At 52.0% G+C, this 24,545-nt stretch overlaps 3 non-coding genes and 2 pseudogenes across 3 annotated transcripts; all 5 read right to left on the minus strand.

Annotated features, from left to right (window-relative positions):
* Nucleotides 1-205: 205 nt before the first annotated feature.
* Nucleotides 206-384, minus strand: LOC140408162 (U2 spliceosomal RNA; annotated as a pseudogene).
* Nucleotides 385-5,971: 5,587 nt separating this feature from the next.
* LOC140407959 (U2 spliceosomal RNA) lies at nt 5,972-6,156 on the minus strand. Its single transcript, XR_011939915.1, has one exon. It is a non-coding gene; the product is annotated as a U2 spliceosomal RNA (small nuclear RNA).
* Nucleotides 6,157-11,743: 5,587 nt separating this feature from the next.
* LOC140407983 (U2 spliceosomal RNA) lies at nt 11,744-11,933 on the minus strand. Its single transcript, XR_011939937.1, has one exon. It is a non-coding gene; the product is annotated as a U2 spliceosomal RNA (small nuclear RNA).
* Nucleotides 11,934-17,524: 5,591 nt separating this feature from the next.
* Nucleotides 17,525-17,705, minus strand: LOC140407948 (U2 spliceosomal RNA; annotated as a pseudogene).
* Nucleotides 17,706-23,293: 5,588 nt separating this feature from the next.
* LOC140408003 (U2 spliceosomal RNA) lies at nt 23,294-23,489 on the minus strand. Its single transcript, XR_011939957.1, has one exon. It is a non-coding gene; the product is annotated as a U2 spliceosomal RNA (small nuclear RNA).
* Nucleotides 23,490-24,545: the final 1,056 nt, after the last annotated feature.

The raw sequence follows: 24,545 nt of genomic DNA on the forward strand, positions 1-24,545 counted from the left end.
GGTGGTCAATTTAGAATTAGTTCCCTTTCGCCGTTGTGCTTGTAAGATGCGTTTGGTCATTCTTCATGACACCGGGGCCAGGTAGAAGCTGAGTAGCAGCAGCCACTTGCCGAAGCATTTTGTTGTGTGCTGAAAGAACTGTGAATAAAGTGTATATTTGTATGTGTTTGATCTGTTTTTTAAGTTTGAAATTCCCCATGAAGGGGTGGTGTGCACCGTTCCTGGAGATACTGCAATACCAGGTCGATGCGTGGAGTGGACGGAGCAAGCCCCTATTCCATCTCCCTGCTCCAAAAATCAATTTAATATATGGTCCCCAGATAAGGGACGTATCAGATATTAAACTGATAAGAACAGATTTTTTTTTTTTTTCCAAAAAAATTTACTTTATTCATAAAAATTTATCATAAGCATTACAGAAACATTTCAAATTGTCTTGACTGTACATTTCCGGCAGGGTTACATGTTGCCTTGACTTTCTTTCATTCAATTTTGATATTATTATTCACATATCACTCTTTACGTTACAATTCCTTCTTAAATATTTACATTGTCATGTTTGTTTTATACATTGGAGTGTTGGTTGCCCAGACCGAGGGGCTTTACACTGTTACCCGCCCCTCGGTGTACATTTGCTGGAAAGACTTTACACAGTGGTCTTTCCCCATTGCGCCTTGGCGGCAGCTGCCCCAAGCTTGAGTGCGTCCCTCAGCACGTAGTCCTGGACCTTGGAATGTGCCAGTCTGCAACACTCGGTCGAGGACAATTCTTTGCACTGGAAGATCAGCAAGTTTCGGGCAGACCAAAGAGCGTCTTTCACCGAGTTGATGACCTTCCAGCAGCAGTTGATATTTGTCTCGGTGTGTGTCCCTGGAAACAGTCCGTAGAGCACAGAGTCCTGTGTCACAGATCTGTTTGGGATAAACCTTGACAAATACCACTGCATCTCTCTCCAGACCTTCTTTGCAAAGGCACATTCCACAAGGAGGTGTGTGACCGTCTCATTTCCCCCACAGCCACTCCGAGGGCAGCGTGCATTGGTGCAGAGCCTTCGGGTGTGCATGAAGAATCTGACAGGGAGGGCCCTTCTCACCACCAGCCAAGCTAGGTCTTGGTGCTTGTTTGAAAGTTCTGGTGATGAGGCGTTCTGCCAGATGACTCTGGCAGTCTGCTCAGGGAACCATCCAACGTCCTCCACAGTCTCCTTTTCCCTGAGGGCCTCGAGGACATTACGTGCTGACCACTGCTTCATTGCCTTGTGGTCAAAGGTGTTTTTCTTCAAAAACTTTTCCACGAAGGACAGGTGGTACGGTACGGTCCAACTACTTGGAGCGTTCCGCGGCAATGAGGCCAGGCCCATCCTTCGTAACACCGGGGACAGGTAGAACCTCAGTATGTAGTGACACTTGGTGTTTGCATACTGGGGGTCCACGCACAGCTTGATGCAGCTGGACACAAAGGTGGCCAACAGGATGAGGGAGGCGTTGGGTACGTTCCGCCCTCCTTTCTCCAGAGGTTTGTACATGGTGTCCCTTCGGACACGGTCCATCTTGGATCGCCAGATAAATTTGAAGATGGCCCGGGTGACTGCTGTGGCGCAGGGTCGGGTTATGGGCCAGACCTGCGCCACGTACAGTAGCACCGAGAGTACCTCACACCTGATGACCAGGGTTTTGCCCGCAATGGAGAGGGAGCGTTGCTCCCACCAGCCCAGTTTCTGTCTTACCTTTCCTATGCGCTCCTCCCAGTTTTTGGTGCACGCCCCAGCAGCTCCGAACCATATCCCCAGCACCTTCAGGTAATCTGACCTGACAGTGAAGGGGACAAAGGACCGGTCGGCCCAGTTCCCAAAGAACATGGCCTCGCTCTTGCCCCGGTTTACCTTGGCTCCAGAGGCCAGTTCAAACTGGTCGCAGGTGGTTAAGAGCCTGCGTACAGACGCAGGATCCGAGCAGAAGACGGCAACGTCGTCCATGTACAGGGAGGCCTTGATTTGCATGCCTCCACTGCCTGGGATCGTCACTCCTCTTATACCCGGATCCCTCCTGATGGACTCGGCAAAAGGTTCTATGCAGCACACAAAAAGGGCAGAGGAGAGAGGGCAGCCCTGCCTGACTCCAGATCTGATCTGGAACTTTTCTGATTCCCACCCATTGATTGAGACTGCGCTATAGATGTTTGTGTAGAGCAGTTTGATCCAATTGCGAATTCCCTCCCCAAACCCCATTTTGGAGAGCACATCCATCATGTAGGTGTGCGATATTCTGTCAAAAGCCTTCTCCTGGTCAAGGCTGATGAGGCAAGTGTCCACCCCCCTGTCCTGCACGTAGGCGATCGTATCCCTGAGTAGCGCGAGGCTATCAGAGATCTTCCTGCCGGGTACAGCACAGGTCTGGTCAGGGTGGATCACCGACTCCAGAGCAGACCTGACCCGATTGGCGATGACCTTTGCTAGAATTTTGTAGTCCACATTCAACAGTGAAATGGGTCGCCAATTTCGAATTTCTTCCCTTTCCCCCTTCTGCTTGTAGATGAGGGTGATGATGCCTTTCCTCATGGACTCTGACATGCTGCCTTCCAGAAGCATGCTCTCGTACACTTCCAGCAGGTCTGGGCCCATCCAGTCCCACAGAGCCGAATACAACTCAACCGGTAAGCCGTCGCTTCCGGGAGTTTTACTCGTCTCGAAGGACTTGGCGGCCTTTGTCAGCTCGTCCAGAGTTAGTGGTTTGTCCAGGTTTTCCAGCTCGCTGTCGCCTATGACCTCCGTGATAGTCGACAGGAAGGTCTGGGAAACAGTGCTATCTGTTGGCTTCAGGTCATACAGTCCGGCATAAAAGGATTGGCTGATCCTCAGGATGTCAGACCGCGATGACTTTTCAGAGCCATCTTCTTCCTTCAGGCTGCTGATCACAGAGGTCTCTCTGTGCACCTTTTGGAAGAAGAAGCGTGAGCACTTTTCGTCCTGCTCCACGGAGCGGACTCTGGAACGGAAGATAACCTTGGAGGCCTCCGAGGTGTAGAGCGAGGCTTGCTGGCTCTTCACCTCTTGGAGATCCTCCTTGACATCCACCCCCATCGACTGCAGCTGGAGCAAATTTTGCATACTTTTCTGGAGCCTGGACATGACCCCTCGTCTCTCTCTCACCTTCTGAACGCCCTTGAGGATGAAAAACCTCTTGATATTCCCCTTGATTGCTTCCCACCAGAGATGTGGGGCCTCAAAGAGGGGTTTCACAGTTCTCCAACCTTTGTAATCCCTCCTGAGTTCCTCGATGTTCTCAGGGGTCAGCAGTTTTACATTTAGCTTCCACGTCCCCCTGCCTACCCCCTGGTCTTCCTGCAGGTGGCAGTCGGCCAGTAGGAGGCAGTGGTCAGAGAAGAACACCGGCGTTACGTCGGTGGACCTGACCGTGAAAGCTCGGGACACAAAAAAGAAGTCTATCCTGGAGCGGACGGACCCGTCTGGCCGTGACCATGTGTATCTACGCTGCGCGCCGTCTGCAGGGTTGCTGCAGACGTCGAGCAGCTTGGCGTCTTTTACCGTTTCCATCAGGAGTCTGGACGTAGCGTCTAGTTTGCTGTCGGCTTTGCTGGATCGTCCAGCCGCATCGATGATGCAGTTGAAGTCACCACCCAGGATGACCGGCTTGGAGGTGGCCAACAGCAGTGGGAGTTGCTGAAGAACTGCCAGCCGCTCACTTTTTACGGCCGGGGCGTACACATTAATAAGTCTGAGAGGGGTGTTTTTGTATTTCACGTCTGCTACGAGGAGGCGCCCGCCCACCACCTCCTTAACGTCGGAGATGGTGAAGTTGCCTCCCCGCAGCAGAATACCCAGGCCGGAGGAGCGGCAGTCGTTTCCTCCTGACCAGATGGATGGCCCGTGGGACCACCAGCTCGACCAGCGCCTGTAGTTGCTGAGGTGCGGAATTCCGCACTCCTGCAGGAACAGTAGGTCAGCTTTTACATTTGCCAAATAGTTGAGTGTGGCTACACACCGCGAAGTATCTTTGATGCTTCGCACATTTATGGATGCAATTTTTAAACCCATTATAAAAAAGATAGATTTACCAGTCTCAAGAGTCCAGAGTCTATACAGTTGGCTGTTCCAGCTGTTCGATGTTCCCCAGCATGCCGGTGGTGCTCGCAAACTTTAGCACAGTTGCAGGGCTGAGAAAGCTGTTCTGGTCCGTACTGGCCCCGTGATTTTGATGCAGATGCATTGGGGGGGTGGTGTAGCCCTGGGGTTCGTCGTGGCAGTCGGTAGGTGTTGGGGTTGCAGGCCGGTCTTCACCTGGGTTGTTGCTGCTCGTTGCTATCGGGGGTTGGTCTGTGACCTTGTTTCCTTCCCGGTCGGTGGTCTGGGGGGTCTGGGCCTTCCGTTCCACGTTGGTGCTTTGCCTCTTTATTTGAGGCCGATTCTTGTCCTGTTTTCCCTCATCGGATGAGGTGTCGGCGCTAAGTGCGCCGGCTGAGAGGTGTCGCTTTTTGCCACTACCCCTCGGGGGGTTCTTCAGTTTGTTTTTTTGTTTCCGCTTTCGTTTGTCCCTGTTCACTGTTTCCCAGGGCTCTTTATTCTTTGTCCCATCCTCTTCCTCTTCCATTGAGTGTTCCTCATCAGATGGGGCTGGGGTTGGGTTGTCAGGAGGTGCTGGGGCCTCTTCTTTTTGTTGGGGGCCCTTTTGTTGCTTTTCCTCATTCTGAGCCGTGGTGTCTTTTTCGGTGGAGGGTGTATGCACCTCCTCTCTGGTCGCCTTTTTAACTCCGCTGCTGATGATTTCAGCGTATGTCGCCCCGCGTTTCGGGCAGGCCCTGTAAAGATGGCCGGCCTCCCCACACAGGTTGCAGCACTTGTCTTCTTTGCAGTCCTTAGTCATGTGTCCCTCCTGCCTGCAGTTCTTGCAGAAGGTCACACTGCAGTTTGCGGCAACATGCCCCGTTTTGCCACAGGTGTGGCATACTCGTGGCTGTCCCACGTAGTAGAGGTAGCCACGATTTACTCCAATAGCGAAATTGGAGGGGGGATGCAGGATGGCTCCGTTGCTGTCCGTTCTTAGGGTCACCTTGACCTGGTGCTCACTTGTCCAGATGCCGAAGGTGTCTTTCACTTGCACGCTGTCACTTTTCAGCTCAGCGTACCTGGCGAGGAACGTGAGCACATCAGATACAGGGACGTGGGGGTTGTACGTGTGCAGTGTAACAACCCGATTTCGCTGTGCCGGTAGCGTAAACAGAGGTTCCGCAGTCAGGATCGACAAGGGACTCTGGTTACCTTTCTCCTTGAAGACGTTCAAGAATTTGATGCACGCTGCGACGCTCTTGAAGGTGACATCAAAGAAGCCATTCTTGGGGAAGTTTTGCAAGCAGAAGATCTCTGTTGCTTTAAACCCACAGCACTCGAGCAGCACCTTCTTCACGAAGTGTTTCCGGTCCAAAGGTGACTCTCCATCCGTTTTCTTCACTGTGACTCGGACAGTGTTTCGCACGCCCCAGCCTGGTGGTCGGGATGCAGCTGCATCCATAGCTCGTACGTTGGGTGTGAAACTGTATCGGCGTTAGGCCTAAACCCGAGGTTTAGGCCAGCATGTAGATCCACCAATAGCAGCCAAGCTCCAAACGTTTCCTCTTTGCCGACTTCAATCCCTCCGAGTTGTCCAATCCACGATCGACATGGAAATCCTCAGGTTCCCTCGACCAAATGAGACTACACTTGATGTTAGGCAAAAGGCCGAGAAGCCGAGTAATGCACATTGAAGAGTGAAATGGGTGGTCAATTTCGAATGAGTTCCCTTTCGCCGTTGTGCTTGTAAGATGCGTTTGGTCATTCTTGATGACACCGGGGCCAGGTAGAAGGTGAGTAGCAGCAGCCAGTTGCCGAAGCATTTTGTTGTGTGCTGAAAGAAGTGAATAAAGTGCATATTTGTATGTGTTTGAGCTGTTTTTTGAGTTTGAAATTCCCCATGAAGGGGTGGTGTGCACCGTTGCTGGAGATACTGCAATACCAGGTCGATGCGTGGAGTGGACGGAGCAAGCCCCTATTCCATCTCCCTGCTCCAAAAATCAATTTAATATATGGTCCCCAGATAAGGGACGTATCAGATATTAAACTGATAAGAACAGATTTTTTTTTTTTTTTTTTTTTCAAAAAAATATACTTTATTCATAAAAATTTATCATGAGCATTACAGAAACATTTCAAATTGTCTTGACTGTACATTTCCGGCAGGGTTACATGTTGCCTTGACTTTCTTTCATTCAGTTTTGATATTGTCGTACACATGTCACTCTTTACATTACAATTCCTTCTTAAATATTTACATTGTCATGTTTGTTTTATACATTGGAGTGTTGGTTGCCCAGACCGAGGGGCTTTACACTGTTACGCGCCCCTCGGTGTACATTTGCTGGAAAGACTTTACACAGTGGTCTTTCCCCATTGCGCCTTGGCGGCAGCTGCCCCAAGCTTGAGTGCGTCCCTCAGCACGTAGTCCTGGACCTTGGAATGTGCCAGTCTGCAACACTCGGTCGAGGACAATTCTTTGCACTGGAAGATCAGCAAGTTTCGGGCAGACCAAAGAGCGTCTTTTACCGAGTTGATGACCTTCCAGCAGCAGTTGATATTTGTCTCGGTGTGTGTCCCTGGAAACAGTCCGTAGAGCACAGAGTCCTGTGTCACAGATCTGTTTGGGATAAACCTTGACAAATACCACTGCATCTCTCTCCAGACCTTCTTTGCAAAGGCACATTCCACAAGGAGGTGTGTGACCGTCTCATTTCCCCCACAGCCACTCCGAGGGCAGCGTGCATTGGTGCAGAGCCTTCGGGTGTGCATGAAGAATCTGACAGGGAGGGCCTTTCTCACCACCAGCCAAGCTAGGTCTTGGTGCTTGTTTGAAAGTTCTGGTGATGAGGCGTTCTGCCAGATGACTCTGGCAGTCTGCTCAGGGAACCATCCAACGTCCTCCCCGGTCTCCTTTTCCCTGAGGGCCTCGAGGACATTACGTGCTGACCACTGCTTCATTGCCTTGTGGTCAAAGGTGTTTTCCTTCAAAAACTTTTCCACAAAGGACAGGTGGTACGGTACGGTCCAACTACTTGGAGCGTTCCGCGGCAATGAGGCCAGGCCCATCCTTCGCAACACCGGGGACAGGTAGAACCTCAGTATGTAGTGACACTTGGTGTTTGCATACTGGGGGTCCACGCACAGCTTGATGCAGCTGGACACAAAGGTGGCCAACAGGATGAGGGAGGCGTTGGGTACGTTCCGCCCTCCCTTCTCCAGAGGTTTGTACATGGTGTCCCTTCGGACACGGTCCATCTTGGATCGCCAGATAAATTTGAAGATGGCCCGGGTGACTGCTGTGGCGTAGGGTCGGGTTATGGGCCAGACCTGCGCCACGTACAGTAGCACCGAGAGTACCTCACACCTGATGACCAGGGTTTTGCCCGCAATGGAGAGGGAGCGTTGCTCCCACCAGCCCAGTTTCTGTCTTACCTTTCCTATGCGCTCCTCCCAGTTTTTGGTGCACGCCCCAGCAGCTCCGAACCATATCCCCAGCACCTTCAGGTAATCTGACCTGACAGTGAAGGGGACAAAGGACCGGTCGGCCCAGTTCCCAAAGAACATGGCCTCGCTCTTGCCCCGGTTTACCTTGGCTCCAGAGGCCAGTTCAAACTGGTCGCAGGTGGTCAAGAGCCTGCGTACAGACGCAGGATCCGAGCAGAAGACGGCAACGTCGTCCATGTACAGGGAGGCCTTGACTTGCATGCCTCCACTGCCTGGGATCGTCACTCCTCTCATACCCGGATCCCTCCTGATGGACACGGCAAAAGGTTCTATGCAGCACACAAAAAGGGCAGAGGAGAGAGGGCAGCCCTGCCTGACTCCAGATCTGATCTGGAACTTTTCTGATTCCCACCCATTGATTGAGACTGCGCTATAGATGTTTGTGTAGAGCAGTTTGATCCAATTGCGAATTCCCTCCCCAAACCCCATTTTGGAGAGCACATCCATCATGTAGGTGTGCGATATTCTGTCAAAAGCCTTCTCCTGGTCAAGGCTGATGAGGCAAGTGTCCACCCCCCTGTCCTGCACGTAGGCGATCGTATCCCTGAGTAGCGCGAGGCTATCAGAGATCTTCCTGCCGGGTACAGCACAGGTCTGGTCAGGGTGGATCACCGACTCCAGAGCAGACCTGACCCGATTGGCGATGACCTTTGCTAGAATTTTGTAGTCCACATTCAACAGTGAAATGGGTCGCCAATTTCGAATTTCTTCCCTTTCCCCCTTCTGCTTGTAGATGAGGGTGATGATGCCTTTCCTCATGGACTCTGACATGCTGCCTTCCAGAAGCATACTCTCGTACACTTCCAGCAGGTCTGGGCCCATCCAGTCCCACAGAGCCGAATACAACTCAACCGGTAAGCCGTCGCTTCCGGGAGTTTTACTCGTCTCGAAGGACTTGGCGGCCTTTGTCAGCTCGTCCAGAGTTAGTGGTTTGTCCAGGTTTTCCAGCTCGCTGTCGCCTATGACCTCCGTGATAGTCGACAGGAAGGTCTGGGAAACAGTGCTATCTGTTGGCTTCAGGTCATATAGTCCGGCATAAAAGGATTGGCTGATCCTCAGGATGTCAGACTGCGATGACTTTTCAGAGCCATCTTCTTCCTTCAGGCTGCTGATCACAGAGGTCTCTCTGTGCACCTTTTGGAAGAAGAAGCGTGAGCACTTTTCGTCCTGCTCCACGGAGCGGACTCTGGAACTGAAGATAACCTTGGAGGCCTCCGAGGTGTAGAGCGAGGCTTGCTGGCTCTTCACCTCTTGGAGATCCTCCTTGACATCCACCCCCATCGACTGCAGCTGGAGCAAATTTTGCATACTTTTCTGGAGCCTGGACATGACCCCTCGTCTCTCTCTCACCTTTTGAACGCCCTTGAGGATGAAAAACCTCTTGATATTCCCCTTGATTGCTTCCCACCAGAGATGTGGGGCCTCAAAGAGGGGTTTCACGGTTCTCCAACCTTTGTAATCCCTCCTGAGTTCCTCGATGTTCTCAGGGGTCAGCAGTTTTACATTTAGCTTCCACGTCCCCCTGCCTACCCCCTGGTCTTCCTGCAGGTGGCAGTCGGCCAGTAGGAGGCAGTGGTCAGAGAAGAACACCGGCGTTACGTCGGTGGACCTGACCGTGAAAGCTCGGGACACAAAAAAGAAGTCTATCCTGGAGCGGACGGACCCGTCTGGCCGTGACCATGTGTATCTACGCTGCGCGCCGTCTGCAGGGTTGCTGCAGACGTCGAGCAGCTTGGCGTCTTTTACCGTTTCCATCAGGAGTCTGGACGTAGCGTCTAGTTTGCTGTCGGCTTTGCTGGATCGTCCAGCCGCATCGATGATGCAGTTGAAGTCACCACCCAGGATGACCGGCTTGGAGGTGGCCAACAGCAGTGGGAGTTGCTGAAGAACTGCCAGCCGCTCACTTTTTACGGCCGGGGCGTACACATTAATAAGTCTGAGAGGGGTGTTTTTGTATTTCACGTCTGCTACGAGGAGGCGCCCGCCCACCACCTCCTTAACGTCGGAGATGGTGAAGTTGCCTCCCCGCAGCAGAATACCCAGGCCGGAGGAGCGGCAGTCGTTTCCTCCTGACCAGATGGATGGCCCGTGGGACCACCAGCTCGACCAGCGCCTGTAGTTGCTGAGGTGCGGAATTCCGCACTCCTGCAGGAACAGTAGGTCAGCTTTTACATTTGCCAAATAGTTGAGTGTGGCTACACACCGCGAAGTATCTTTGATGCTTCGCACATTTATGGATGCAATTTTTAAACCCATTATAAAAAAGATAGATTTACCAGTCTCAAGAGTCCAGAGTCTATACAGTTGGCTGTTCCAGCTGTTCGATGTTCCCCAGCATGCCGGTGGTGCTCGCAAACTTTAGCACAGTTGCAGGGCTGAGAAAGCTGTTCTGGTCCGTACTGGCCCCGTGATTTTGATGCAGATGCATTGGGGGGGTGGTGTAGCCCTGGGGTTCGTCGTGGCAGTCGGTAGGTGTTGGGGTTGCAGGCCGGTCTTCACCTGGGTTGTTGCTGCTCGTTGCTATCGGGGGTTGGTCTGTGACCTTGTTTCCTTCCCGGTCGGTGGTCTGGGGGGTCTGGGCCTTCCGTTCCACGTTGGTGCTTTGCCTCTTTATTTGAGGCCGATTCTTGTCCTGTTTTCCCTCCTCGGATGAGGTGTCGGCGCTAAGTGCGCCGGCTGAGAGGTGTCGCTTTTTGCCACTACCCCTCGGGAGGTTCTTCAGTTTGTTTTTTTGTTTCCGCTTTCGTTTGTCCCTGTTCACTGTTTCCCAGGGCTCTTTATTCTTTGTCCCATCCTCTTCCTCTTCCATTGAGTGTTCCTCATCAGATGGGGCTGGGGTTGGGTTGTCAGGAGGTGCTGGGGCCTCTTCTTTTTGTTGGGGGCCCTTTTGTTGCTTTTCCTCATTCTGAGCCGTGGTGTCTTTTTCGGTGGAGGGTGTATGCACCTCCTCTCTGGTCGCCTTTTTAACTCCGCTGCTGATGATTTCAGCGTATGTCGCCCCGCGTTTCGGGCAGGCCCTGTAAAGATGGCCGGCCTCCCCACACAGGTTGCAGCACTTGTCTTCTTTGCAGTCCTTAGTCATGTGTCCCTCCTGCCTGCAGTTCTTGCAGAAGGTCACACTGCAGTTTGCGGCAACATGCCCCGTTTTGCCACAGGTGTGGCATACTCGTGGCTGTCCCACGTAGTAGAGGTAGCCACGATTTACTCCAATAGCGAAATTGGAGGGGGGATGCAGGATGGCTCCGTTGCTGTCCGTTCTTAGGGTCACCTTGACCTGGTGCTCACTTGTCCAGATGCCGAAGGTGTCTTTCACTTGCACGCTGTCACTTTTCAGCTCAGCGTACCTGGCGAGGAACGTGAGCACATCAGATACAGGGACGTGGGGGTTGTACGTGTGCAGTGTAACAACCCGATTTCGCTGTGCCGGTAGCGTAAACAGAGGTTCCGCAGTCAGGATCGACAAGGGACTCTGGTTACCTTTCTCCTTGAAGACGTTCAAGAATTTGATGCACGCTGCGACGCTCTTGAAGGTGACATCAAAGAAGCCATTCTTGGGGAAGTTTTGCAAGCAGAAGATCTCTGTTGCTTTAAACCCACAGCACTCGAGCAGCACCTTCTTCACGAAGTGTTTCCGGTCCAAAGGTGACTCTCCATCCGTTTTCTTCACTGTGACTCGGACAGTGTTTCGCACGCCCCAGCCTGGTGGTCGGGATGCAGCTGCATCCATAGCTCGTACGTTGGGTGTGAAACTGTATCGGCGTTAGGCCTAAACCCGAGGTTTAGGCCAGCATGTAGATCCACCAATAGCAGCCAAGCTCCAAACGTTTCCTCTTTGCCGACTTCAATCCCTCCGAGTTGTCCAATCCACGATCGACATGGAAATCCTCAGGTTCCCTCGACCAAATGAGACTACACTTGATGTTAGGCAAAAGGCCGAGAAGCCGAGTAATGCACATTGAAGAGTGAAATGGGTGGTCAATTTCGAATGAGTTCCCTTTCGCCGTTGTGCTTGTAAGATGCGTTTGGTCATTCTTGATGACACCGGGGCCAGGTAGAAGGTGAGTAGCAGCAGCCAGTTGCCGAAGCATTTTGTTGTGTGCTGAAAGAAGTGAATAAAGTGCATATTTGTATGTGTTTGAGCTGTTTTTTGAGTTTGAAATTCCCCATGAAGGGGTGGTGTGCACCGTTGCTGGAGATACTGCAATACCAGGTCGATGCGTGGAGTGGACGGAGCAAGCCCCTATTCCATCTCCCTGCTCCAAAAATCAATTTAATATATGGTCCCCAGATAAGGGACGTATCAGATATTAAACTGATAAGAACAGATTTTTTTTTTTTTTTTTTTTTTTATTCAAAAAAATATACTTTATTCATAAAAATTTATCATGAGCATTTAAGAAACATTTCAAATTGTCTTGACTGTACATTTTCGGCAGGGTTACATGTTGCCTTGACTTTCTTTCATTCAATTTTGATATTGTCGTACACATATCACTCTTTACATTACAATTCCTTCTTAAATATTTACAGTGGCATGTTTGTTTTATACATTGGAGTGTTGATTGCCCAGACCGAGGGGCTTTACACTGTTACGCGCCCCTCGGTGTACATTTGCTGGAAAGACTTTACACTGTGGTCTTTCCCCATTGCGCCTTGGCGGCAGCTGCCCCAAGCTTGAGTGCGTCCCTCAGCACGTAGTCCTGGACCTTGGAATGTGCCAGTCTGCAACACTCGGTAGAGGACAATTCTTTGCACTGGAAGATCAGCAAGTTTCGGGCAGACCAAAGAGCGTCTTTTACCGAGTTGATGACCTTCCAGCAGCAGTTGATATTTGTCTCGGTGTGTGTCCCTGGATACAGTCCGTAGAGCACAGAGTCCTGTGTCACAGATCTGTTTGGGATAAACCTTGACAAATACCACTGCATCTCTCTCCAGACCTTCTTTGCAAAGGCACATTCCACAAGGAGGTGTGTGACCGTCTCATTTCCCCCACAGCCACTCCGAGGGCAGCGTGCATTGGTGCAGAGCCTTCGGGTGTGCATGAAGAATCTGACAGGGAGGGCCCTTCTCACCACCAGCCAAGCTAGGTCTTGGTGCTTGTTTGAAAGTTCTGGTGATGAGGCGTTCTGCCAGATGACTCTGGCAGTCTGCTCAGGGAACCATCCAACGTCCTCCACGGTCTCCTTTTCCCTGAGGGCCTCGAGGACATTACGTGCTGACCACTGCTTCATTGCCTTGTGGTCAAAGGTGTTTTTCTTCAAAAACTTTTCCACGAAGGACAGGTGGTACGGTACGGTCCAACTACTTGGAGCGTTCCGCGGCAATGAGGCCAGGCCCATCCTTCGCAACACCGGGGACAGGTAGAACCTCAGTATGTAGTGACACTTGGTATTTGCATACTGGGGGTCCACGCACAGCTTGATGCAGCTGGACACAAAGGTGGCCAGCAGGATGAGGGAGGCGTTGGGTACGTTCCGCCCTCCCTTCTCCAGAGGTTTGTACATGGTGTCCCTTCGGACACGATCCATCTTGGATCGCCAGATAAATTTGAAGATGGCCCGGGTGACTGCTGTGGCGTAGGGTCGGGTTATGGGCCAGACCTGCGCCACGTACAGTAGCACCGAGAGTACCTCACACCTGATGACCAGGGTTTTGCCCGCAATGGAGAGGGAGCGTTGCTCCCACCAGCCCAGTTTCTGTCTTACCTTTCCTATGCGCTCCTCCCAGTTTTCGGTGCACGCCCCAGCAGCTCCGAACCATATCCCCAGCACCTTCAGGTAATCGGACCTGACTGTGAAGGGGACAAAGGACCGGTCGGCCCAGTTCCCAAAGAACATGGCCTCGCTCTTGCCCCGGTTTACCTTGGCTCCAGAGGCCAGTTCAAACTGGTCGCAGGTGGTCAAGAGCCTGCGTACAGACGCAGGATCCGAGCAGAAGACGGCAACGTCGTCCATGTACAGGGAGGCCTTGACTTGCATGCCTCCACTGCCTGGGATCGTCACTCCTCTTATGCCCGGATCCCTCCTGATGGACTCGGCAAAAGGTTCTATGCAGCACACAAAAAGGGCAGAGGAGAGAGGGCAGCCCTGCCTGACTCCAGATCTGATCTGGAACTTTTCTGATTCCCACCCATTGATTGAGACTGCGCTATAGATGTTTGTGTAGAGCAGTTTGATCCAATTGCGAATTCCCTCCCCAAACCCCATTTTGGAGAGCACATCCATCATGTAGGTGTGCGATATTCTGTCAAAAGCCTTCTCCTGGTCAAGGCTGATGAGGCAAGTGTCCACCCCCCTGTCCTGCACGTAGGCGATCGTATCCCTGAGTAGCGCGAGGCTATCAGAGATCTTCCTGCCGGGTACAGCACAGGTCTGGTCAGGGTGGATCACCGACTCCAGAGCAGACCTGACCCGATTGGCGATGACCTTTGCTAGAATTTTGTAGTCCACATTCAACAGTGAAATGGGTCGCCAATTTCGAATTTCTTCCCTTTCCCCCTTCTGCTTGTAGATGAGGGTGATGATGCCTTTCCTCATGGACTCTGACATGCTGCCTTCCAGAAGCATACTCTCGTACACTTCCAGCAGGTCTGGGCCCATCCAGTCCCACAGAGCCGAATACAACTCAACCGGTAAGCCGTCGCTTCCGGGAGTTTTACTCGTCTCGAAGGACTTGGCGGCCTTTGTCAGCTCGTCCAGAGTTAGTGGTTTGTCCAGGTTTTCCAGCTCGCTGTCGCCTATGACCTCCGTGATAGTCGACAGGAAGGTCTGGGAAACAGTGCTATCTGTTGGCTTCAGGTCATACAGTCCGGCATAAAAGGATTGGCTGATTCTCAGGATGTCAGACTGCGATGACTTTTCAGAGCCATCTTCTTCCTTCAGGCTGCTGATCACAGAGGTGTCTCTGTGCACCTTTTGGAAGAAGAAGCGTGAGCACTTTTCGTCCTGCTCCACGGAGCGGACTCTGGAACGGAAGATAACCTTGGAGGCCTCCGAGGTGTAGAGCGAGGCTTGCTGGCTCTTCACCTCTTGGAGATCCTCCTTGACATCCACCCCCATCGACTGCAGCTGGAGCAAATTTTGCATACTTTTCTGGAGCCTGGACATGACCCCTCGTCTCTCTCTCACCATTTGAACGCCCTTGAGGATGAAAAACCTCTTGATATTCCCCTTGATTGCTTCCCACCAGAGATGTGGGGCCTCAAAGAGGGGTTTCACGGTTCTCCAACCTTTGTAATCCCTCCTGAGTTCCTCGATGTTCTCAGGGGTCAGCAGTTTTACATTTAGCTTCCACGTCCCCCTGCCTACCCCCTGGTCTTCCTGCAGGTGGCAGTCGGCCAGTAGGAGGCAGTGGTCAGAGAAGAACACCGGCGTTACGTCGGTGGACCTGACCGTGAAAGCTCGGGACACAAAAAAGAAGTCTATCCTGGAGCGGACGGACCCGTCTGGCCGTGACCATGTGTATCTACGCTGCGCGCCGTCTGCAGGGTTGCTGCAGACGTCGAGCAGCTTGGCGTCTTTTACCGTTTCCATCAGGAGTCTGGACGTAGCGTCTAGTTTGCTGTCGGCTTTGCTGGATCGTCCAGCCGCATCGATGATGCAGTTGAAGTCACCACCCAGGATGACCGGCTTGGAGGTGGCCAACAGCAGTGGGAGTTGCTGAAGAACTGCCAGCCGCTCACTTTTAACGGCCGGGGCGTACACATTAATAAGTCTGAGAGGGGTGTTTTTGTATTTCACGTCTGCTACGAGGAGGCGCCCGCCCACCACCTCCTTAACGTCGGAGATGGTGAAGTTGCCTCCCCGCAGCAGAATACCCAGGCCGGAGGAGCGGCAGTCGTTTCCTCCTGACCAGATGGATGGCCCGTGGGACCACCAGCTCGACCAGCGCCTGTAGTTGCTGAGGTGCGGAATTCCGCACTCCTGCAGGAACAGTAGGTCAGCTTTTACATTTGCCAAATAGTTGAGTGTGGCTACACACCGCGAAGTATCTTTGATGCTTCGCACATTTATGGATGCAATTTTTAAACCCATTATAAAAAAGATAGATTTACCAGTCTCAAGAGTCCAGAGTCTATACAGTTGGCTGTTCCAGCTGTTCGATGTTCCCCAGCATGCCGGTGGTGCTCGCAAACTTTAGCACAGTTGCAGGGCTGAGAAAGCTGTTCTGGTCCGTACTGGCCCCGTGATTTTGATGCAGATGCATTGGGGGGGTGGTGTAGCCCTGGGGTTCGTTGTGGCAGTCAGTAGGTGTTGGGGTTGCAGGCCGGTCTTCACCTGGGTTGTTGCTGCTCGTTACTATCGGGGTTGGTCTGTGACCTTGTTTCCTTCCCGGTCGGTGGTCTGGGGGGTCTGTGCCTTCCGTTCCACGTTGGTGCTTTGCCTCTTTATTTGAGGCCGATTCTTGTCCTGTTTTCCCTCATCGGATGAGGTGTCGGCGCTAAGTGCGCCGGCTGAGAGGTGTCGCTTTTTGCCACTACCCCTCGGGGGGTTCTTCAGTTTGTTTTTTTGTTTCCGCTTTCGTTTGTCCCTGTTCACTGTTTCCCAGGGCTCTTTATTCTTTGTCCCATCCTCTTCCTCTTCCATTGAGTGTTCCTCATCAGATGGGGCTGGGGTTGGGTTGTCAGGAGGTGCTGGGGCCTCTTCTTTTTGTTGGGGGCCCTTTTGTTGCTTTTCCTCATTCTGAGCCGTGGTGTCTTTTTCGGTGGAGGGTGTATGCACCTCCTCTCTGGTCGCCTTTTTAACTCCGCTGCTGATGATTTCAGCGTATGTCGCCCCGCGTTTCGGGCAGGCCCTGTAAAGATGGCCGGCCTCCCCACACAGGTTGCAGCACTTGTCTTCTTTGCAGTCCTTAGTCATGTGTCCCTCCTGCCTGCAGTTCTTGCAGAAGGTCACACTGCAGTTTGCGGCAACATGCCCCGTTTTGCCACAGGTGTGGCATACTCGTGGCTGTCCCACGTAGTAGAGGTAGCCACGATTTACTCCAATAGCGAAATTGGAGGGGGGATGCAGGATGGCTCCGTTGCTGTCCGTTCTTAGGGTCACCTTGACCTGGTGCTCACTTGTCCAGATGCCGAAGGTGTCTTTCACTTGCACGCTGTCACTTTTCAGCTCAGCGTACCTGGCGAGGAACGTGAGCACATCAGATACAGGGACGTGGGGGTTGTACGTGTGCAGTGTAACAACCCGATTTCGCTGTGCCGGTAGCGTAAACAGAGGTTCCGCAGTCAGGATCGACAAGGGACTCTGGTTACCTTTTTCCTTGAAGACGTTCAAGAATTTGATGCACGCTGCGACGCTCTTGAAGGTGACATCAAAGAAACCATTCTTGGGGAAGTTTTGCAAGCAGAAGATCTCTGTTGCTTTAAACCCACAGCACTCGAGCAGCACCTTCTTCACGAAGTGTTTCCGGTCCAAAGGTGACTCTCCATCCGTTTTCTTCACTGTGACTCGGACAGTGTTTCGCACGCCCCAGCCTGGTGGTCGGGATGCAGCTGCATCCATAGCTCGTACGTTGGGTGTGAAACTGTATCGGCGTTAGGCCTAAACCCGAGGTTTAGGCCAGCATGTAGATCCACCAATAGCAGCCAAGCTCCAAACGTTTCTTCTTTGACGACTTCAATCCCTCCGAGTTCTCCAATCCACGATCGTCATCGAAATCCTCAGCTTCCCTCGATCAAATGAGACTACACTTGATCTTAGGCAAAAGGCCGAGAAGCCGAGTAATGCACATTGAAGAGTGAAATGGGTGGTCAATTTTGAATGAGTTCCCTTTCGCCGTTGTGCTTGTAAGATGCGTTTGGTCATTCTTGATGACACCCCCGGGGCCAGGTAGAAGGTGAGTAGCAGCAGCCAGTTGCCGAAGCATTTTGTTGTATGCTGGAAGAAGTGTGAATAAAGTGTATATTTGTATGTGTTTGAGCTGTTTTTTGAGTTTGAAATTCCCCATGAAGGGGTGGTGTGCACCGTTGCTGGAGATACTGCAATACCAGGTCGATGCGTGGAGTGGACGGAGCAAGCCCCTATTCCATCTCCCTGCTCCAAAAATCAATTTAATATATGGTCCCCAGATAAGGGACGTATCAGATATTAAACTGATAAGAACAGATTTTTTTTTTTTTTTTTCAAAAAAATATACTTTATTCATAAAAATTTATCATGAGCATTACAGAAACATTTCAAATTGTCTTGACTGTACATTTCCGGCAGGGTTACATGTTGCCTTGACTTTCTTTCATTCAATTTTGATATTGTCGTACACATATCACTCTTTACATTACAATTCCTTCTTAAATATTTACAGTGCCATGTTTGTTTTATACATTGGAGTGTTGGTTGCCCAGACCGAGGGGCTTTACACTGTTACCCGCCCCTCGGTGTACATTTGCTGGAAAGCCCTTACACAGAGGTCTTTCCCCATTGCGCCTTGGCGGCCGCTGCCCCAAGCTTGAGTGCGTCCCTCAGCACGTAGTCCTGGACCTTGGAATGTGCCAGTCTGCAACACTCGGTCGAGGACAATTCTTTGCACTGGAAGATCAGCAAGTTTCGGGCAGACCAAAGAGCGTCTTTTACCGAGTTGATGACCTTCCAGCAGCAGTTGATATTTGTCTCGGTGTGTGTCCCTGGAAACAGTCCGTAGAGCACAGAGTCCTGTGTCACAGATCTGTTTGGGATAAACCTTGACAAATACCACTGCATCTCTCTCCAGACCTTCTTTGCAAAGGCACATTCCACAAGGAGGTGTGTGACCGTCTCATTTCCCCCACAGCCACTCCGAGGGCAGCGTGCATTGGTGCAGAGCCTTCGGGTGTGCATGAAGAATCTGACAGGGAGGGCCTTTCTCACCACCAGCCAAGCTAGGTCTTGGTGCTTGTTTGAAAGTTCTGGTGATGAGGCGTTCTGCCAGATGACTCTGGCAGTCTGCTCAGGGAACCATCCAACGTCCTCCACGGTCTCCTTTTCCCTGAGGGCCTCGAGGACATTACGTGCTGACCACTGCTTCATTGCCTTGTGGTCAAAGGTGTTTTCCTTCAAAAACTTTTCCACAAAGGACAGGTGGTACGGTACGGTCCAACTACTTGGAGCGTTCCGCGGCAATGAGGCCAGGCCCATCCTTCGCAACACCGGGGACAGGTAGAACCTCAGTATGTAGTGACACTTGGTGTTTGCATACTGGGGGTCCACGCACAGCTTGATGCAGCTGGACACAAAGGTGGCCAGCAGGATGAGGGAGGCGTTGGGTACGTTCCGCCCTCCCTTCTCCAGAGGTTTGTACATGGTGTCCCTTCGGACACGATCCATCTTGGATCGCCAGATAAATTTGAAGATGGCCCGGGTGACTGCTGTGGCGCAGGGTCGGGTTATGGGCCAGACCTGCGCCACGTACAGCAACACCGAGAGTACCTCACACCTGATGACCAGGGTTTTGCCCGCAATGGAGAGGGAGCGTTGCTCCCACCAGCCCAGTTTCTGTCTTACCTTTCCTAGGCGCTCCTCCCAGTTTTTGGTGCACGCCCCAGCAGCTCCGAACCATATCCCCAGCACCTTCAGGTAATCTGACCTGACAGTGAAGGGGACAAAGGACCGGTCGGCCCAGTTCCCAAAGAACATGGCCTCGCTCTTGCCACGGTTTACCTTGGCTCCCGAGGCCAGTTCAAACTGGTCGCAGGTGGTCAAGAGCCTGCGCACAGACGCGGGATCCGAGCAGAAGACGGCAACGTCGTCCATGTACAGGGAGGCCTTGACTTGCATGCCTCCACTGCCTGGGATCGTCACTCCTCTTATGCCCGGATCCCTCCTGATGGACTCGGCAAAAGGTTCTATGCAGCACACAAAAAGGGCAGAGGAGAGAGGGCAGCCCTGCCTGACTCCAGATTTGATCTGGAACTTTTCTGATTCCCACCCATTGATTGAGACTGCGCTATAGATGTTTGTGTAGAGCAGTTTGATCCAATTGCGAATTCCCTCCCCAAACCCCATTTTGGAGAGCACATCCATCATGTAGGTGTGTGATATTCTGTCAAAAGCCTTCTCCTGGTCAAGGCTGATGAGGCAAGTGTCCACCCCCCTGTCCTGCACGTAGGCGATCGTATCCCTGAGTAGCGCGAGGCTATCAGAGATCTTCCTGCCGGGTACAGCACAGGTCTGGTCAGGGTGGATCACCGACTCCAGAGCAGACCTGACCCGATTGGCGATGACCTTTGCTAGAATTTTGTAGTCCACATTCAACAGTGAAATGGGTCGCCAATTTCGAATTTCTTCCCTTTCCCCCTTCTGCTTGTAGATGAGGGTGATGATGCCTTTCCTCATGGACTCTGACATGCTGCCTTCCAGAAGCATACTCTCGTACACTTCCAGCAGGTCTGGGCCCATCCAGTCCCACAGAGCCGAATACAACTCAACCGGTAAGCCGTCGCTTCCGGGAGTTTTACTCGTCTCGAAGGACTTGGCGGCCTTTGTCAGCTCGTCCAGAGTTAGTGGTTTGTCCAGGTTTTCCAGCTCGCTGTCGCCTATGACCTCCGTGATAGTCGACAGGAAGGTCTGGGAAACAGTGCTATCTGTTGGCTTCAGGTCATACAGTCCGGCATAAAAGGATTGGCTGATCCTCAGGATGTCAGACTGCGATGACTTTTCAGAGCCATCTTCTTCCTTCAGGCTGCTGATCACAGAGGTGTCTCTGTGCACCTTTTGGAAGAAGAAGCGTGAGCACTTTTCGTCCTGCTCCACGGAGCGGACTCTGGAACGGAAGATAACCTTGGAGGCCTCCGAGGTGTAGAGCGAGGCTTGCTGGCTCTTCACCTCTTGGAGATCCTCCTTGACATCCACCCCCATCGACTGCAGCTGGAGCAAATTTTGCATACTTTTCTGGAGCCTGGACATGACCCCTCGTCTCTCTCTCACCTTTTGAACGCCCTTGAGGATGAAAAACCTCTTGATATTCCCCTTGATTGCTTCCCACCAGAGATGTGGGGCCTCAAAGAGGGGTTTCACGGTTCTCCAACCTTTGTAATCCCTCCTGAGTTCCTCGATGTTCTCAGGGGTCAGCAGTTTTACATTTAGCTTCCACGTCCCCCTGCCTACCCCCTGGTCTTCCTGCAGGTGGCAGTCGGCCAGTAGGAGGCAGTGGTCAGAGAAGAACACCGGCGTTACGTCGGTGGACCTGACCGTGAAAGCTCGGGACACAAAAAAGAAGTCTATCCTGGAGCGGACGGACCCGTCTGGCCGTGACCATGTGTATCTACGCTGCGCGCCGTCTGCAGGGTTGCTGCAGACGTCGAGCAGCTTGGCGTCTTTTACCGTTTCCATCAGGAGTCTGGACGTAGCGTCTAGTTTGCTGTCGGCTTTGCTGGATCGTCCAGCCGCATCGATGATGCAGTTGAAGTCACCACCCAGGATGACCGGCTTGGAGGTGGCCAACAGCAGTGGGAGTTGCTGAAGAACTGCCAGCCGCTCACTTTTTACGGCCGGGGCGTACACATTAATAAGTCTGAGAGGGGTGTTTTTGTATTTCACGTCTGCTACGAGGAGGCGCCCGCCCACCACCTCCTTAACGTCGGAGATGGTGAAGTTGCCTCCCCGCAGCAGAATACCCAGGCCGGAGGAGCGGCAGTCGTTTCCTCCTGACCAGATGGATGGCCCGTGGGACCACCAGCTCGACCAGCGCCTGTAGTTGCTGAGGTGCGGAATTCCGCACTCCTGCAGGAACAGTAGGTCAGCTTTTACATTTGCCAAATAGTTGAGTGTGGCTACACACCGCGAAGTATCTTTGATGCTTCGCACATTTATGGATGCAATTTTTAAACCCATTATAAAAAGATAGATTTACCAGTCTCAAGAGTCCAGAGTCTATACAGTTGGCTGTTCCAGCTGTTGAATGTTCCCCAGCATTCCGGTGGTGCTCGCAAACTTTAGCACAGTTGCAGGGCTGAGAAAACTGTTCTGGTCCGTACTGGCCCCGTGATTTTGATGCAGATGCATTGGGGGGGTGGTGTAGCCCTGGGGTTCGTTGTGGCAGTCAGTAGGTGTTGGGGTTGCAGGCCGGTCTTCACCTGGGTTGTTGCTGCTCGTTACTATCGGGGGTTGATCTGTGACCTTGTTTCCTTCCCGGTCGGTGGTCTGGGGGGTCTGTGCCTTCCGTTCCACATTGGTGCTTTGCCTCTTTATTTGAGGCCGATTCTTGTCCTGTTTTCCCTCATCGGATGAGGTGTCGGCGCTAAGTGCGCCGGCTGAGAGGTGTCGCTTTTTGCCACTACCCCTCGGGGGGTTCTTCAGTTTGTTTTTTTGTTTCCGCTTTCGTTTGTCCCTGTTCACTGTTTCCCAGGGCTCTTTATTCTTTGTCCCATCCTCTTCCTCTTCCATTGAGTGTTCCTCATCAGATGGGGCTGGGGTTGGGTTGTCAGGAGGTGCTGGGGCCTCTTCTTTTTGTTGGGGGCCCTTTTGTTGCTTTTCCTCATTCTGAGCCGTGGTGTCTTTTTCGGTGGAGGGTGTATGCACCTCCTCTCTGGTCGCCTTTTTAACTCCGCTGCTGATGATTTCAGCGTATGTCGCCCCGCGTTTCGGGCAGGCCCTGTAAAGATGGCCGGCCTCCCCACACAGGTTGCAGCACTTGTCTTCTTTGCAGTCCTTAGTCATGTGTCCCTCCTGCCTGCAGTTCTTGCAGAAGGTCACACTGCAGTTTGCGGCAACATGCCCCGTTTTGCCACAGGTGTGGCATACTCGTGGCTGTCCCACGTAGTAGAGGTAACCACGATTTACTCCAATAGCGAAATTGGAGGGGGGATGCAGGATGGCTCCGTTGCTGTCCGTTCTTAGGGTCACCTTGACCTGGTGCTCACTTGTCCAGATGCCGAAGGTGTCTTTCACTTGCACGCTGTCACTTTTCAGCTCAGCGTACCTGGCGAGGAACGTGAGCACATCAGATACAGGGACGTGGGGGTTGTACGTGTGCAGTGTAACAACCCGATTTCGCTGTGCCGGTAGCGTAAACAGAGGTTCCGCAGTCAGGATCGACAAGGGACTCTGGTTACCTTTTTCCTTGAAGACGTTCAAGAATTTGATGCACGCTGCGACGCTCTTGAAGGTGACATCAAAGAAACCATTCTTGGGGAAGTTTTGCAAGCAGAAGATCTCTGTTGCTTTAAACCCACAGCACTCGAGCAGCACCTTCTTCACGAAGTGTTTCCGGTCCAAAGGTGACTCTCCATCCGTTTTCTTCACTGTGACTCGGACAGTGTTTCGCACGCCCCAGCCTGGTGGTCGGGATGCAGCTGCATCCATAGCTCGTACGTTGGGTGTGAAACTGTATCGGCGTTAGGCCTAAACCCGAGGTTTAGGCCAGCATGTAGATCCACCAATAGCAGCCAAGCTCCAAACGTTTCTTCTTTGACGACTTCAATCCCTCCGAGTTCTCCAATCCACGATCGTCATGGAAATCCTCAGCTTCCCTCGATCAAATGAGACTACACTTGATCTTAGCCAAAATGCCGAGAAGCCGAGTAATGCACATTGAAGAGTGAAATGGGTGGTCAATTTCGAATGAGTTCCCTTTCGCCGTTGTGCTTGTAAGATGCGTTTGGTCATTCTTCATGACACCGGGGCCAGGTAGAAGGTGAGTAGCAGCAGCCAGTTGCCGAAGCATTTTGTTGTGTGCTGAAAGAACTGTGAATAAAGTGTATATTTGTATGTGTTTGAGCTGTTTTTTGAGTTTGAAATTCCCCATGAAGGGGTGGTGTGCACCGTTGCTGGAGATACTGCAATACCAGGTCGATGCGTGGAGTGGACGGAGCAAGCCCCTATTCCATCTCCCTGCTCCAAAAATCAATTTAATATATGGTCCCCAGATAAGGGACGTATCAGATATTAAACTGATAAGAACAGATTTTTTTTTTTTTTTTTTTTTTTTTTTTTTTTCAAAAAAATATACTTTATTCATAAAAATTTATCATGAGCATTACAGAAACATTTCAAATTGTCTTGACTGTACATTTCCGGCAGGGTTACATGTTGCCTTGACTTTCTTTCATTCAATTTTGATATTGTCATACACATATCACTCTTTACATTACAATTCCTTCTTAAATATTTACATTGTCATGTTTGTTTTATACATTGGAGTGTTGGTTGCCCAGACCGAGGGGCTTTACACTGTTACGCTCCCCTCGGTGTACATTTGCTGGAAAGACTTTACACAGTGGTCTTTCCCCATTGCGCCTTGGCGGCAGCTGCCCCAAGCTTGAGTGCGTCCCTCAGCACGTAGTCCTGGACCTTGGAATGTGCCAGTCTGCAACACTCGGTCGAGGACAATTCTTTGCACTGGAAGATCAGCAAGTTTCGGGCAGACCAAAGAGCGTCTTTTACCGAGTTGATGACCTTCCAGCAGCAGTTGATATTTGTCTCGGTGTGTGTCCCTGGAAACAGTCCGTAGAGCACAGAGTCCTGTGTCACAGATCTGTTTGGGATAAACCTTGACAAATACCACTGCATCTCTCTCCAGACCTTCTTTGCAAAGGCACATTCCACAAGGAGGTGTGTGACCGTCTCATTTCCCCCACAGCCACTCCGAGGGCAGCGTGCATTGGTGCAGAGCCTTCGGGTGTGCATGAAGAATCTGACAGGGAGGGCCCTTCTCACCACCAGCCAAGCTAGGTCTTGGTGCTTGTTTGAAAGTTCTGGTGATGAGGCGTTCTGCCAGATGACTCTGGCAGTCTGCTCAGGGAACCATCCGACGTCCTCCACGGTCTCCTTTTCCCTGAGGGCCTCGAGGACATTACGTGCTGACCACTGCTTCATTGCCTTGTGGTCAAAGGTGTTTTCCTTCAAAAACTTTTCCACAAAGGACAGGTGGTACGGTACGGTCCAACTACTTGGAGCGTTCCGCGGCAATGAGGCCAGGCCCATCCTTCGCAACACCGGGGACAGGTAGAAACTCAGTATGTAGTGACACTTGGTGTTTGCATACTGGGGATCCACGCACAGCT

Source organism: Scyliorhinus torazame, chromosome 2 (assembly GCF_047496885.1).
Source record: "Scyliorhinus torazame isolate Kashiwa2021f chromosome 2, sScyTor2.1, whole genome shotgun sequence".
In the NCBI taxonomy this organism is placed as follows: domain Eukaryota; kingdom Metazoa; phylum Chordata; class Chondrichthyes; order Carcharhiniformes; family Scyliorhinidae; genus Scyliorhinus; species Scyliorhinus torazame.